This window comes from Panulirus ornatus, chromosome 34 (genome assembly GCF_036320965.1).
Source record: "Panulirus ornatus isolate Po-2019 chromosome 34, ASM3632096v1, whole genome shotgun sequence".
Taxonomy (NCBI): Eukaryota; Metazoa; Arthropoda; class Malacostraca; order Decapoda; family Palinuridae; genus Panulirus; species Panulirus ornatus.
In genome coordinates this window covers 12,797,615-12,812,689 of record NC_092257.1, presented here as the reverse complement: position 1 = coordinate 12,812,689, position 15,075 = coordinate 12,797,615, and the positions used below count along the sequence as shown (strand labels likewise).

Genomic DNA, 15,075 nt, shown 5'->3' with positions numbered 1-15,075 from the left:
CGAAGACGTTAGCTACACCCACATCCCGACGAAAACGTCGGCTACACCCACGTCCCGACGAAGACGTCGGCTACACCCACGTCCCGACGAAGACGTCGGCTACACCTACGTCCCGACGAAGACGTAGTGATCTCGGATGCCAAATGGACCGCTCTGAGTCAGCTGGTACGTGTCGCTGCCTCTTTGAATTGATCATGATCCTGGGCGAGGCCTCCCTGCCTTGCATACCCACAAACACCTGAGCCATAAGAGTGCGCGTGGCTATTCCAGGCACGAACAGTTCTGGTTTCATAACGTAGTAGAACAGACGTCTCCCTAGATGCCAGCTCGTACTTCAAGGGAGAAGGGGAAAGTATGAAGACTTGGGCTGCTAGGATGCCTACACCAAGTCGATTCGGAATGTGGGTCCAGTTGAGCTGTTTGGTTCCGTAGGAGGAGGAGTGGGAGGTCATGACGACCCGAGTGAATGACTCATTCGAGATGCCAGGTCTAAACGGTATACAAGATGTCAGACTTTGATATTATTGAAGATACGAGAAAGAGATCTCACCTGACGATATAATCACACGAAAGTGCACTTGATGTCTCGTTTTCCTTGGTTATCATCATACATATCATTATTCCTATTCTCCGCTGAAGATGTGAAACACGAAAGTGCACTTGTGACTTATCGTGTTTTATTTTTCTTAGTGATTATCAGCAAATATCTAGATTACCCGCATCACTGAGACCTTACTGCAATAGCCTAAAAGGGTCCAGCGAAAAATGAAAGGTTCGAGGGTGCAAGGAGAGGCCAGTGAAGGAGGGGAAGAATTCGTGGAAGAAAGAGAATAAGAAGATAAGAGAGTGTGAAGAAGAGGAAGTGGAAATACAAGAGTGTGGGAGAGAGGAGGAAGAGGAGGGTGTGTAGAGTGTGGTGTCTGTCCGTGTGTTGTGGTTGTCGGCTTCTGGCATACACCGACCGAGGTAACATGTTATTAAGGGAATCAGGAAGCAGATACAAAATTATAGAATTAAAAACAAAAAAAAGGTTATAAAGCGTGCAGGATTATGAAGGAAGTGTGAGTACCTGTGCAGGCAAAAAAGAAAAGGGGGAGAGCTGAGGGTGTTGGTGATACTAACCGTGCAGCGTCAGGTAGCTCACTGTGGGAGAAGTGGTTGAAGATAACGAGTGCTACTGACACAACCCCGCGACTGTATAACACCCTCGTGTATGTGTATGGTCCGAGTGGTGAAGTTATCAAGGAATGTATAATGATGATTATACCCCCTTGGGCTCCAATCTCCTGAGATAGATAAGACAGTGAAAGGTCCCAGTTCTTGTGAAAATATATATATGAAAAAAAGGATCAGTCGCCCGAGGTAGTAGGACGCGGGTGCAGATATCCTCAGAACCCTAACTTGATTTCCGACGCTGAAAGTAAGCATGCCACATACCTCCGTCTCGCTGTTTAGACTCGTCCATCTTCCACCAAACATGGTCACATCTCACGCGCTGTTTAGGATGAACTGCTTACAACCCTGTTTGAAGAGTGGGACGACTCTGACAACAGGTTACAAAGACCATGTCACTTCCCAGGTGCCTCCTACACACAGATTCTTGCAGCTTTTATCCTGCTAGGTAGTGTTCATGTTGAGACCGCTCATTTCGCTGGGTCCCACCCTCATGTGTTGTGAGGTGTCGTCTTGTGGCCATCAGGAGACGGCAGTGGCTGCGTCTTCCCCTCCCTGCTCCCTCGTCTTAAGTGTGGCCAGTCCCCAATCAACAACTCGACCCCACATCCGGTATTAGACATCCTAGAGACTGCAATGGGAAATACAGGCGCCCTTAGTCCTGTGTGTGTCAAGGGCGTCTTACTGGCCTGTATGACCCCCGTATACAGGTGACCCCGCCTCAAGCTGACCCACCCACTCCCCCGTAAAAGTGACCCTGCCTGAAGGCGACCTTCTCTGAAGTCGCCCCCTGCCTGAGGGCATTCTCCCCTTTCTGGTGAATCACGCCTGAAGTCATCTCCGACCTCGGGGGAATCATGCCTGAAGGTGGCCCCAACCTGAAGGTGATCCCAGTCTTACTATTCCCACCACGTGTTCCCCTGCCCGGAGACTTAGTCACCGCACGTGTTCCCGCTCTCTCCTGACCACACAACAACATGAGCCTTCACGACGTCTACTGTAAATGTCTGCAACTCGCGCATGCGTTGCGCAAAGATGTTTGTTCCCTTCTGTAGTAAAAGCATGGAAAGTCAGAGTCTCAGGAAGTAAATCACGCAGGAACATGGATGGGACACTAGAAATGAAGAGTACAAAACATGATGGCGAGAGAATGATGAAAATCAAATAAACACGACACCATGTGAACAGAGGGAAAAAAACGTAGCGCCTACTATAATCAATATCAAACAGAAAAAAAAAATATATGCTGATCTTGATTTGGATTCTGGTTGATGTGTCATAATCTTCAATTGTTTCGTGAGGCCTGAGGGCACGAGTCTTAACCCCCCCCCCCCCCCCCACACCCTCAGACCTGCATCAACAAGGGGTGATGATGGATGTTTACCGCCACTCACGGCCGACCACTTCGTCGGGTGATTTTCTCGTGGGGTAAAAGCCAACTGCGGGATACTGAGTCTCGTGATGTTTTGCACGACCACGGAGGGCCTGTGAGGGAGAATCGAAGGACCAGCCATCTGACCAGTGCCTGCTAGGGGGGCGACCAGGATTAGAAAAACCGACCAACCATCTAACCAGTGCCCTCTGGAAGGGGGAAGGGGCGAACCACTGGTTCATTTTGAGGCCCCGTTGCTTACGTGAACCTCATCATCTTCTCCATGAGACCAAGAACGCATACATATACACTGGTGCAAGGAAACAGACGAACTCCAAACCTGGTCTGACACATGGCTGATGATATTCAACCTGAGTGTATATATATATATATATATATATATATATATATATATATATATATATATATATATATATATATATATGACAACATATAATCCATATCCTGGCAAGAAAGATGACGAGATTTTCAGGATGTTGCCCAACACGGTACAGATGGTTACGAGGAATGATGACTTGATAAAGAGGGCATGACGAATGGCCACAGTGGCGTCGAGATCAACATCCATGCAGCGCTTGCGCCTTGTGAAGGGAACAGGATGCACGCTACACGCTAGAGGCCCTTGTCTGTCGCACGCCAGGGGCCCAAACGTCTCGTCGTAGGGAGCTCGTAGTCTCTCTCTCTCTCTCTCTCTCTCTCTCTCTCTCTCTCTCTCTCTCTCTCTCTCTCTCTCTCTCTCTCTCTCTTTGTGGCCCCGCGAAACCTAGAGGCAACGAGGACGTATCGGAAGAGATCGCTGGAGTAGCTAGCCGGCCGGTCCGTTAGTTATTAGGCCGGCCGTCCCTGCCGGCTGGCTGGAGGCCTCACCAAATCTCCGCCGCAGGGACTTGCTGGGTGCTGCCCCTCACACCAGCAGGGCCCTGGTGCCCGGGGACGGTGGCCTGTGGTCACGGTGCATTACAGAAGACGAGCTGGGGACTGGACGTATGCAAATGAGGCCGTTGTTAGATAGCTCCTGACTCTTATCTCCCAGGCCTTTGAAATGGTGAAAAGTGATATATATATATATATATATATATATATATATATATATATATATATATATATATATATATATATATATATATATATCCTAAGGTGATTAAGGGTCTACATGTAGTTGAGGAAATGTGTGAGTCTTCGTGAAGATTAAAGTGACAGGGGGAGAGATAGATAGATAGAGAGAGAGAGAGAGAGAGAGAGAGAGAGAGAGAGAGAGAGAGAGAGAGAGAGAGAGGCGTAGTTCTGCTTTATTAGCGAGAGAGGAAAGTGTAATGTCACGAGCAGAAGGAGCACAAGGAATGTGGATCGGCTGTGGTTGCTGGACATGGCGTTGCTTCATGACCCTCAGGGAAAGATCTGTCGGAGGGAGAAGAGGAGGTCATGTACACATCCTTCATCGCTTTAAGGTATATTTCACCCCACGAATGATAGACGACAGATCTGTCGTGTCTTTGAAAAAGAAAAAAAGGATGATAACTGGGATCGAGATCTTCGTAGCCCGGTACATAAGTGATCGGTATACTGGATGAAGAACGCCCCTGGTCGTGGGTGAGAGGGCGAGAATGTTTTGAAAGCAGCAGGAATGAATGCACGCGTCTCTGACTCCAGCCATGACCTTCGTCGTGCCTTCTGCTTGCGAGAATCATTACACATGAAGGAGCAGTTTATCGTCGGGAAAATTGGGAACAGAAAAATAGATCTGGACCATTAGGTCGGCCAACCTTTCCTAAATGCGTCACCGAAGCTGACGTTGCCATGGGGGGCTGGAAAGAGAGGATGCTAATGGAATGGATACAGTGATGACTGGAGATCCTTGTATGTCGACATTGCCTCAGAAGAAAGATATAAACGAAGAGGAATTACGAAAATCGATGAAACGTAGCGTAATAGTGATTTGGTGGTGACGACCACAAACATGACCGGGTTGTATGATTACTCCTTGTTCCTTGTTGTTTACAAGACGATGGGAATGAGTCTTGAAGAAAATAGGAGTGACACTGATAGTCTACGTCGTTGGGACGGGGGAGTGGGAGGGAGTTCAGCCACTATCCATGGTATGTGGATTGAATTATCCTGCGGACGCCTCACTCCCAGAGACAATGTACTCGAAGCAAGCTAGGCAGATAGTCAAGGCAGGAGAACAGGACGTGAAACAAAAGGAAATTGCATGAGTTAGCAAACGAACTTTGAGCCAAATATCCCGAAGATTTAAGGCATGTAGCAGGTTTCCCTGGCAATGTTCATGCAGATCCTAGAGACACAGGAATATCCATGGGAGACATGATGGAGCGCCTGGGACTGTGTTTGAGGTGGGAGATCCAAGGAAGCGGTGGTGTGTCTACAGGAAACATCACCTTCACGTCGATGACCGTCGAAGGGGATAGAGGAAGAGCAGTGTGTGATGTGGCGGACCCGACCAGACAGAGGCGGGTGGAGAACCACACAGCAGGTGTCTTGAGATGGTGCTGTTTCTCACTCTTACATAGGAGCGCTTACGAGATATCGCCAAAAGGCAGGGCTATCACGTAGCGCTCACCGCAGGAACGTAACCAGACCCAGTCATCCATCCTAACCTAAACAGACCCAACCAACCATCCTAATCTAACTTCAGAATCTCGTAACACTGAATTTCAGAGGCGATGTGGGATGGCGTCATAGCCCAAATAAATGCTATTTTTTTCTGAATTTTAAATAGGTAGTAATATATATATATATATATATATATATATATATATATATATATATATATATATATATATATATATATATATATATTACTGAATCGACGGGGAAGTGGAAAACGATAAGATCACAAGTGCACATTCTTGTAATAATCACATCATTAGGGGAGATACAAGAAAGAAATATAACAGTCACTTGATACAAAGGACGTGGATTTGTCGAAGGAGATGTAACAAAGGCTGGTCTTGTCCTTGAAGTTATGAAACATCAATAAATCTGAAAATAACGTGACGTCTCCTCTGTCACGGCCACTGTCATGTCACGAAGTAAAAGACATTCAGATGTAGTTGCACAGCATCACTGGGGAAGCGGTGATGAATGAATGGTCCACGTGACATTATACTGGACTCTCAAGACTTGCTTGTCGTACCAAACGCGCCTGTGACATTGAACTGACTTGTGACACCGGGACTTGCACATGGCACCAACCTGTCAATACGACACCAGACTGACTCATGACACGAGACTGACGAGTGACACCAGGCATATTTATGACGCCAGACTTACTTATAACAACAAACTCACATGTAGGATGATGGAAGTCTCGTAGCCTTAATCTACCATTCCTAGACATTACGTACCATCACACTGTACAACATAAGGACAGACATACTCGTACAAATGTCTGTGAGGGATCTGGGACTGTGGACTTTACTTTTACGCACGTCTGTGAGGGATCTGGGGCTGTGGACTTTACTTGTACGCACGTCTGTGAGGGATCTGGGACTGTGGACTTTGCTTGTACGTATTTCTGTGAGGGATCTGGGACTGTGGACTTTGCTTGGACGTACTTCTGCGTGGGATCTGGCGCTGTGGGCCTCTGCCTGCATGTGCCTCCCTCCTTCCCTCCTCGTCCTCTCCCTCTTCGAGCCCCTATATAACTCCGACGCTGCCAATGATCAGCAGAAGTGTGGGCTGCAGTACCCACATAGACGCGCTCCGAGAGGGAAGCACATCATTGAGGGACTCGCGTGAGGAACGGAGAGAGAGAGAGAGAGAGAGAGAGAGAGAGAGAGAGGGAGGAGGAGCAGAGGGGGGGGGGGACACTAAGAGCAAGGGGTGGGTAGTTAATGAGACGTATATATTTAGATTGGATCCTCTTTACAGAGTCACCGGCCTCGCTACCACCACCACCACCACATCACCACGATCGCTACCACTACCACCTGTGTAGGACGAGGGTGTACTTAAAGTAGCCATGACTGGGGCTGGTGTGGCGGAGGTGGAGCCAGACGACAGACGAGTAAGCTCAGACACGACAAAAGTAGAGTTCGTTCCACTTTAGTCTGATTTCAAAGTCATCTCAAGGGGATGGGGGCTGCTGCTCTCGACTTGACCCGCCAGGGGAAGTGGAGACTCGTAGACCCGAGTTGAACAGGTGGACTTATTTCTGCGGTGTGGCGAGTGGTTCTGGTTTGGGTCGAAGTAGAAAACAAGCTCGCTGTTCTGTGGCTGCGACGTGGGATTTCAAAAGGGTGAGGTTGGGATTAGAACACTGTGGAACGGACGGATGGAACAAAGGAACGGGTCATCTCAGGGAAGGGATTAGATAATACGAAAATACTCTAGTTTTCTATCCGAAAACTAGATGGGTCGAAATTGGAAACAATTAGTTCTTAAGGGTCGCATGGATTGTATGATAAAGATTAGATATCTGAGGAAGTTTAGTTCGAGCTAAGGGTACGTGTAAGTGAGGAGACACCAAGATGGTCCCTTTCGAGTATCACCATTCCAGCATTGTTCCCGTCTTCCTTAACTTGGACAGTGGTGTGAGGTCACAAAACTTCCTGTTGTAAGAAATCGCGACACAGTCAATAAAGATCGAGAACACGGCGTGTTCTGCCAGAGATGAGGCTTGTTGGATTGGTGCGTGGCAATGCTAGAGAATTAGGCACGCAAGAAACTAACCTTTAAAGGCAAAAGCAAGATTATGTATGTAACTGGAATAACACTTCGGGGTAGGTTATGAGGAGGGGACTCACTGTTGAAGGTCAGAGACAAGGCATTGGTTGATGAGGTGAAGGAAGAGTCCATCCCGATGTATGACCAGGACTCCGTAGAGGGACAAGCCAACACCACCAGTATAGCTGGGTCCGCTGCCCTGAAGGGAAGGTGTGATACAGGCGTGTGCAGAATCCCAGGGTGTGGTGTTGGTGGGGAGGAGGGGTTTCTAAGCAGACGTATGGCAGCCTGGAAGACTTACGGGTGAAGTGAATGACAACTTGATGAGTCAAGAAGAGGGTAGGAGACATGTTAGACCCTTGAGGAACACCGCTGTTGATAGGGCGTAGAGAGAGAGAGAGAGAGAGAGAGAGAGAGAGAGAGGGGGGGGGGGGAGTATGGATATTACCGGACTCTGCCCGCAAGCGGTAACACCACGAGCGAGGCGTCGCCTTCGGCAAGACTAAGTCCTCTCGTCGTTGGACGTAAAATGAAGGCGGTCTCGTCTTTGTTTCCATAGGAGTAGCTTTATGTGGGTCCTGTGATTTTATGATGACAAATACAATGAACACACACACACACACACACACACACACACACACATATATATATATACTTCTTTTATCTAATTCATTTTCTTTTATTTGTTCTTAAATCCTTCGGGTCATGTGAGGCAAAGAATTGAATCGTATCTTATATCTATGGAACTTCGAGTCACGCCCACGGATGGTGAGTGTCCCTGTACATACCATTGTCCTGGGACAGGAGGGCAGTGCAGGGGCCACGCCCTGTACAGGACGAGATCCACTGTGGATGGTCCTCGGTACACCACAACCTCATTGTTTGAAGCCGTCTGTTTCAGACCTGGTTTCCTGCTATTTTAAAAGTAAATATTTCGGTGATATATTTGGAGGGCACAAGTCCTTGTTTTTTGTTTTTTTGTTTTTTTCTTTTTCGCCTTGTATTACAAGCGGGTTTGTGGACAAATGATAAGGCATCTTTGTTATATATATATATATATGTATATATATATATATATATATATATATATATATATATATATAGAGAGAGAGAGAGAGAGAGAGAGAGAGAGAGAGAGAGAGAGAGATAAAAGACAGGTCTTCTGCTGCCTCTAAAATTCGTACATACTTTCCCTTGCCTCTTCATTTTCCTGTTCATAATCCTCTCTGTATTTCAATTAAGGCTCTGCCTAGATGTGGACTTCTGTCCGTGGCTGTAACCTCCACCGTCCATAGATAATACAGATACTCTGTGTGTGTGTGTGTGTGTGTGTGTGTGCATATATGTATATCTATTTCCGAAGTCTAACGTTTCAAGGCTGATTATCTTCAAGCATGTTCATGTTACTATAAATCGTGTATTTAGTTTTCATGCATTGGCGTTTGTGTGTTTATATTTCTCCTCTGCACCAACCCCTGTCTTGATTTCTTAACGACCCCGGTGCCGCCCTGGAGCAGGATGACCTTCTCTTTGACCTGGCTCGCGAAACATCAGGTCAAAGGTCAAGCCATTATGCTTCACTGTCGTAACGTCGTATGTTCAAGTGTCGTACCGTCGTGTTGAAGTGTCGTACCGTCGTGTTCAAGTGTCGTACCGTCGTGTTCAAGTGTCGTACCGTCGTGTCCAAGTGTCGTACCATCTTGTTGAAGTGTTGTACCGTCGTGATCAAGTGTCGTGCCATCGTGTTCAAGTGTCGCGCCGTCGTGTTCAAGTGTCGTACCGTCGTGTTCGAGGGTCGTTCCCTCTTGTTCACGAGGTATATATTTCGCGTCATGGATGCGTTTCTTACGTGTCATTTTGTAACTATAGGATAACGTTGTACGTCTGTCAGGTGCATGACCGTCATGCTTCAGGAACTCAGCCATAATGGAAGGAAGTGCGTCCCAACTCACGCCCGTGCACCCAAAGGTCACCCGCGCTATACATAGAGCAGAGCGGAAAAGCATGAAAAACGCACTTCCTGGTCATCCACTAATGGTATGGTATAGCACCACCCAGGTATGGTATAGCACCACCCAGGTATGGTACGGCACCACCCAGGTATGGTACGGCACCACCCAGGTATGGTACTGCAACTCACTTGTTCTGGCAACATTGCTCGTTCGATGCACGGGCCACAGGTGGCCGTGAGGGCGTATGTGGTCCTCCAGAATTACCTTTAACAGCTGGAGGTGTTAAAGATCATTAGGTTGGTGGCTATAACTCGACGTTGATAGCCTTAACGACCCTGGCAGTTGATAGGCTCAAAGCCCAACCACACAACTCACCGATCAACCTATCGTCTGCCATGTAAGCCACATCTTGTAGTTTCCCAGTCCCGTAATTCTGTAGTATTTGTATCCCAAATTACCGACGGAGGAAGAGGGTATTAGTTACCCTTTGCTGGGATAGGCGATCGTATATCATCTGCCCACAGTGGTCCGAAGGGCCGGTCCCTATGTAGTCATGTTATAAATAAGACTCCTTTTTTCCCTGGGTGTTTATCACTTGTAAGAGGATTTTGGTCAGTAATTAGGTAGACTTACAATCTCAAGTCTTGTGTGTGACGCCGACCACTCAGGTAAGGTCCTCACAATTGCGACGCCGAATATTAGTATCGTACACTGAAGACTCGTTCGTTTGCATGGGGTAGGTTGCCGACAAGTGCCTTAAAGGGCCTTGCCCAGGTTCTCTCACCCGGGGCTCCCGGTCGCCGTCCACTCTTCCGGAGTCGAACTCTCTCTCTCTCTCTCTCTCTCTCTCTCTCTCTCTCTCTCTCTCTCTCTCTCTCTCTCTCTCTCTCTCTCTCTCTCTCTCTCTCTCTCTCCAGATCGTTGAGGAAGGATGAAGAGAAAGGAGACTTCGACTCCACCGGGATCATCCCGGGTAGAGCGAAGCCGCTCTCTTGATAACCGTCCTACCCAACACTTCCAGGTCGGGATGGTTCTTCCTCCGCCTTGTTCCAGACACGTCGGATGTGTCCAGCTTCGATTACACGTGTCGCACGGGGTTTTCATCCGCGACCCTACACACACACACACACACACACACACACACACACACATCGTCACCCCTCAGCACTGGCTTGACTGCTGTCTTATTCCTCCTCTACTCGTTCGCGTCAGATAAAATTACATTCATCCCACACTCTTGATTCGCCCACTCACTCGCTTCAGCCAGAGAGTTGGCGAAGCCTCTCCTCCCGTCTCTCCTCCCCTCATCTTCGGCTGATGTTGATGCAAATAGGTGATGCCCAGGGGTCAAATTGTTCCCATTCTTCCAAGATTCATCGAGACCCCGAGCTCTTCTACCCCTCTATTCCACAATGCCAAATGGCCCTTCTTCCTACTCCTCACCAGAATTTCTATTGATCTCTCCTTGATCTCTTATCATCAGGCCCTCATGAACGTCCATCAGGTCCTCATGACTGCCTATCAGCCCCATTTACCTACCTCCCATCAGGCCCCATCCCCGCCCATCAGGCCCCATGACCGCCCATCAGTCCCCAGTACACACGCATATTAGCCGGATGCTGTAAGCGTTCCGCGTCTGAGAATGTAATGTTGGCTTCGATATCATACTCCGTCGTCGTGTATCCGGCACCTCACTAATCCGGATCACTTGTTATCCGGATCGGTGAGACCAGTGGCAACCAGGCTGTTGCTGTACCGTCAGGTGGCAACAGCTGCCCTGGTGGTCAGGGCCCAGCTGCATCAGCGGTTAGCACGGGCGAGACAGCTGGTGCAACCTGTGTCGTTCCCGTGTTTACAGGTGGCAGGCCTGGTTGTTGGTGATGTTCTTCATGGGTCATACAAGACGAGGTCACCTTGGGTCACGATCACACACGACGGGGGTCACTCTGGGGTCACACCAGACGAGGGGGTCACCTTGGGTCACACCAGACGGGGGGGGTCACCCTGGGGTCACACCAGACGGGGGGGTCACCCTGGGTCACACCAGACGGGGGAGGTCACCCTGGGTCACACCAGACGAGGTCATCCTAGGTCATACCAAACAAGGTCATCTGAATCACACCAGACAGGGGGGGTCACCCTGGGTCACACCAGACGTGTAGAGGGCGTGGGCGAGCATGCGGGTTGACCCTCGAGCCTCGGACGCACTAGCTCAGTGAAACAAGCGACGTGCGACCCTGAAATGTGGCGTCTCGCGTTATGTCATGACGGCGGAAGGGCGCCAAGGTCGCATGCGTCATTCATGTGTTTGCAGACCCATCCTCAGTGACTGGAAACGACGATAAATCTTCCATTTTTTTCCTAATATGTCGTTGTGGAACAGCAAATAAGAAAATGAATATCTGTTTGTCTCGCTCCCTACCTGTGTGGTCTCAAGCCCTCGTTCTGTTCTTAACGCTACCTCGCGAACGCGGGAAATGGCAAATATGTATGAGAATAAAAAAAAAAAAAAAAAAATATATATATATATATATATATATATATATATATATATATATATATATATATATATATATATATATATATTGGGAGAAGCAGCACATCCTAATGGAGTCCACGTCCAAGGAAAAGAATACAATTAACATTAACTTGACCTCTTTAGGCGTTCTTAGATCCGCGTTCAAAAATAGAAGTGTTATGATACGAGGGACTGGGCGGAATAAAGGAATGGCGTTACACAATCTCGCTGTACAGAGAAATGAGGACTAATAACGGCCAATCCTTGTGTGCCTCGTCCCTACAAAGAAACGGTGGAAAGCAGCAGACGGTCGCTCGCTGGAAATCCAAGCCTCAGGGAGCTGGAATACGTGCAGGCAGCTCACGGGAACAGCAGCCGAAGTATTAACTGTATAGTAGAGAGATGGAAACAACACCGCGACTGAGGGAAAGGCGATGGTTGAAGGGAGGCGACACCAGCAGATGAGAGTCTGTGAGGCGAGAGGCACGCGATTCCCCCTTGCTGGAGTAGAGGTAGAAGACGACCCACCCCAGATATATGAGGCCAGCACCTCATACAAGGAAGGATGAGGTCTCTGTAGACATGGCGTTTACTGCTCACAAGAAAGTAGAAGTAACTGTACCACCCACATTATACAACGATCCAAGTATAAACGTAATTCATACATCTTATTCATTCTAGTCCACGCATGTATGTCCGATCCGAACAGATGAATAACGCATCAGCTGTTCTGGATTCTGATGGAGCAACCTCCGCGGAATTCGACCTTTTTATAACTCCTCGCCTCTCATCAGGTGGGAGCAAAGGTCTTGGGCCTCAGAATACATGAATAGCGTCTGTGGGTCTCTCTCTCTCTCTCTCTCTCTCTCTCTCTCTCTCTCTCTCTCTCTCTCTCTCTCTCTCTCTCTCTCTCTCTCTCTCTCTCTCTCTATGGGAACATAGTACGTGAAGACAAAAGCCTCCTAGGTGATTTGAGGACGATATTCTGCAAAGTTTAAAAAGTTGGGTGGTGGCGGTGACGGTAGTAACAGGGCTCGATTGTGATAGGTGGGGGTGGTGGTCGGTCGAGGTCAGGTCAGGCGCGGCGATGGGAGTGTTTGGTGGGAGGAGGGGGTGTACATGGGAAGGACAGATGATGAAAGCCCTTTATGGTCAATGACGAGGTTATCTGATGGAGGGAAACAATAGTGCCCCCGAGGTCATAGTCTTGCTCATGGTAGAGGCAGGATGGTAAAGTGGACGACACCTCTCCACCCACCGCTCCCTCCGGCTCAAATGGCGCAAAGAACTTTATGTCGTATGGAGAAAATACCTCCTCTTGGAGCTTTTGTAGGGAAGTATGAACTTCAATAGTTCCTATGACTACAGAGGGCTTCACAGGGGAGGGTGGTTCCGCCCAGAAATGGAAAAGCAAGTAGTTGGAGTTTTAAACACTGAATGAAGGTTTGTTCACCTATTTAAGACTCACTTACGTACTGATAACAGACATCGATGTAGTATTTGTCTGGCCTTGATTTAAAGGTGATGATTCCCTTCGCACTGACAACAGTGGAGGCAGATTTTGTAATGTCGATCATGTTCGTTTTCCAGGACGGTGTGGAGGTTGTGGATATGCCCAACATGTTCATGGTATCTCAGGGATGAATTGTGGTGCCTTTGGTATTGAACAGAGGGGAAAAAGAGTGACATTTGGTAGAAAATGCGCTTCAACTCCATAGAATTCAACTAGGCTCCTGTTTCTCCCCATTCTGAGATACTGTACACGTCTGAGTTGAGAGAAGAGATGCGTTCAGTATGAGAAAGAGAACGAGGACTAGAATGATTAGGGAAGGAAAAATGAGTTAAAGCTTGTAGAGAGGAACCGTCATTAGTAAGAGTTACGAGGGTTCGATGCTGAACAGAGAGAAGATCATTTGTGGAGAGACGAAAGAGAAAAGGCGATAGGACAGAACCTTAAGGGACGCCACAGTAAACACCACTGTTAGAAGGAGAGCGGGAAATTGTTGCGACAACTCCTGCCGTAGACCAGCTGGAGAGGAAGCCATGCATTTGGGAATAGCTCTATATAGACAGAAAAGCCAGATGAAGGAAATCTGGGAGGCAGAGACTTACGTCACATCCTGTCATGTACTCTGGAGACGTCGAGAGCCACGACAAATAATTCGCCAAAGTATCCAAAGTAGGATAGAGATGAGGAACATGGAAAAGAAGAGAATCTGTTGGATTCGTTGAAGATAATCTTTTCATATCGAACACACTTTAGCAGTCGGTTATCTGTTTAATGTCTAAGAATTTAACTGTTTTAACCCTGAATCATTGTGTCTGGATATATCCCAACTAGGACCGACTTCAGAGTGGTAGGCAGGTACTTGAAAGCGCATTTTTTGTCACATTTTTTTGAAGATTGGTGTTACATTATCAAGCTTTGGTGTTACAGTATCAAACTTTGGTGTTACGTTATCAAACTTTGGTGTTACAGTATCAAGCTTCTAGTCTTTTGTTACTTCCTCTTTCCTGCAAGGAATCGTTTTTGAAAATTTTGGAGGTCGGAGGTGCTATTTTGCTGGCTCACTCTTCTTTCAGGATCTGGGGAAAAGTACCTTCAGAAACCAGACGACTTATTCGGATATTTTTGTAGTGATATCATACTTCATGGCAGCCAATGATTTGTCTGGCTGATTCTAGCTTCCTGCTACTAAAAATATTTATTGTGCTTTTTGTATATTTGAAGATTTTTTTTTCTCAGTGACCCTTGAATCGAAAGACTTTTTCGTGAGAAACGAGATTTTCTTTTTTTTCTTAATCGCCATTAGCCGGTTTCTTTACGGTGGGTGCGGTGATGGGGATGGAGGGAGGGTTGGTGTTAGCGATAGGAGTGATGGTGGAGGGTTGATGATCGTGGTGATGGTGGCGATGTAAGGAAAGGTGGAGGGCAAGCGTGGTAGGGGAGGGGGTTGGAGGGGGCTTTTGGTGGTGGTGGGAGGAAGGCACGGGAAGTGGTGGTGGTGGTGGTGGAGGAGGAGGAGGAGGAGGCGTCCTCCAGCTTGCATGAGGCAGCCAGCCACAGTGTTGGTTGCAGCTCGGTGCTGGCGGGTACACGGTCTTAACGCGTCGCTCCCTCACCAACGCAAGGGTCAGTGCCTCACCTGTCTCGTGTTCCTTACCTGTTACACCTGATCCTGTAGACTGTCTTTCCCAGGTACCCCCTCAGCCAGCCAGCCAGCCTCCCGGTGCACTGCTTCCCTTTCATGCACAAATGTGTCAAACGTTTCACCTCGAAGTAGCCTCGTCCCGAAAAACGTCAGCGGTCGCATCTCGTAACGTCCCTCGTTTTCGACTGCGAACGTTTGATC

General features: G+C 48.0%; 1 protein-coding gene across 3 annotated transcripts in view; it reads left to right on the top strand.

Moving 5' to 3' along the window:
* LOC139759864 (uncharacterized protein C05D11.1-like) overlaps positions 1 to 15,075 on the top strand; it is a 167,303-nt gene that overhangs the window by 94,557 nt on the left and 57,671 nt on the right. Inside the window, exon 1 of one of the 3 annotated variants that reach the window (XM_071682380.1) lies at positions 14,781 to 14,855. The exons of the other annotated variants lie outside the window; for them this stretch is intronic. The gene's annotated coding sequence lies outside the window, so the exon portion shown is untranslated. Of the gene's footprint in view, positions 1 to 14,780; positions 14,856 to 15,075 lie in introns of those variants that run through there. 3 annotated transcript variants of the gene reach the window in all.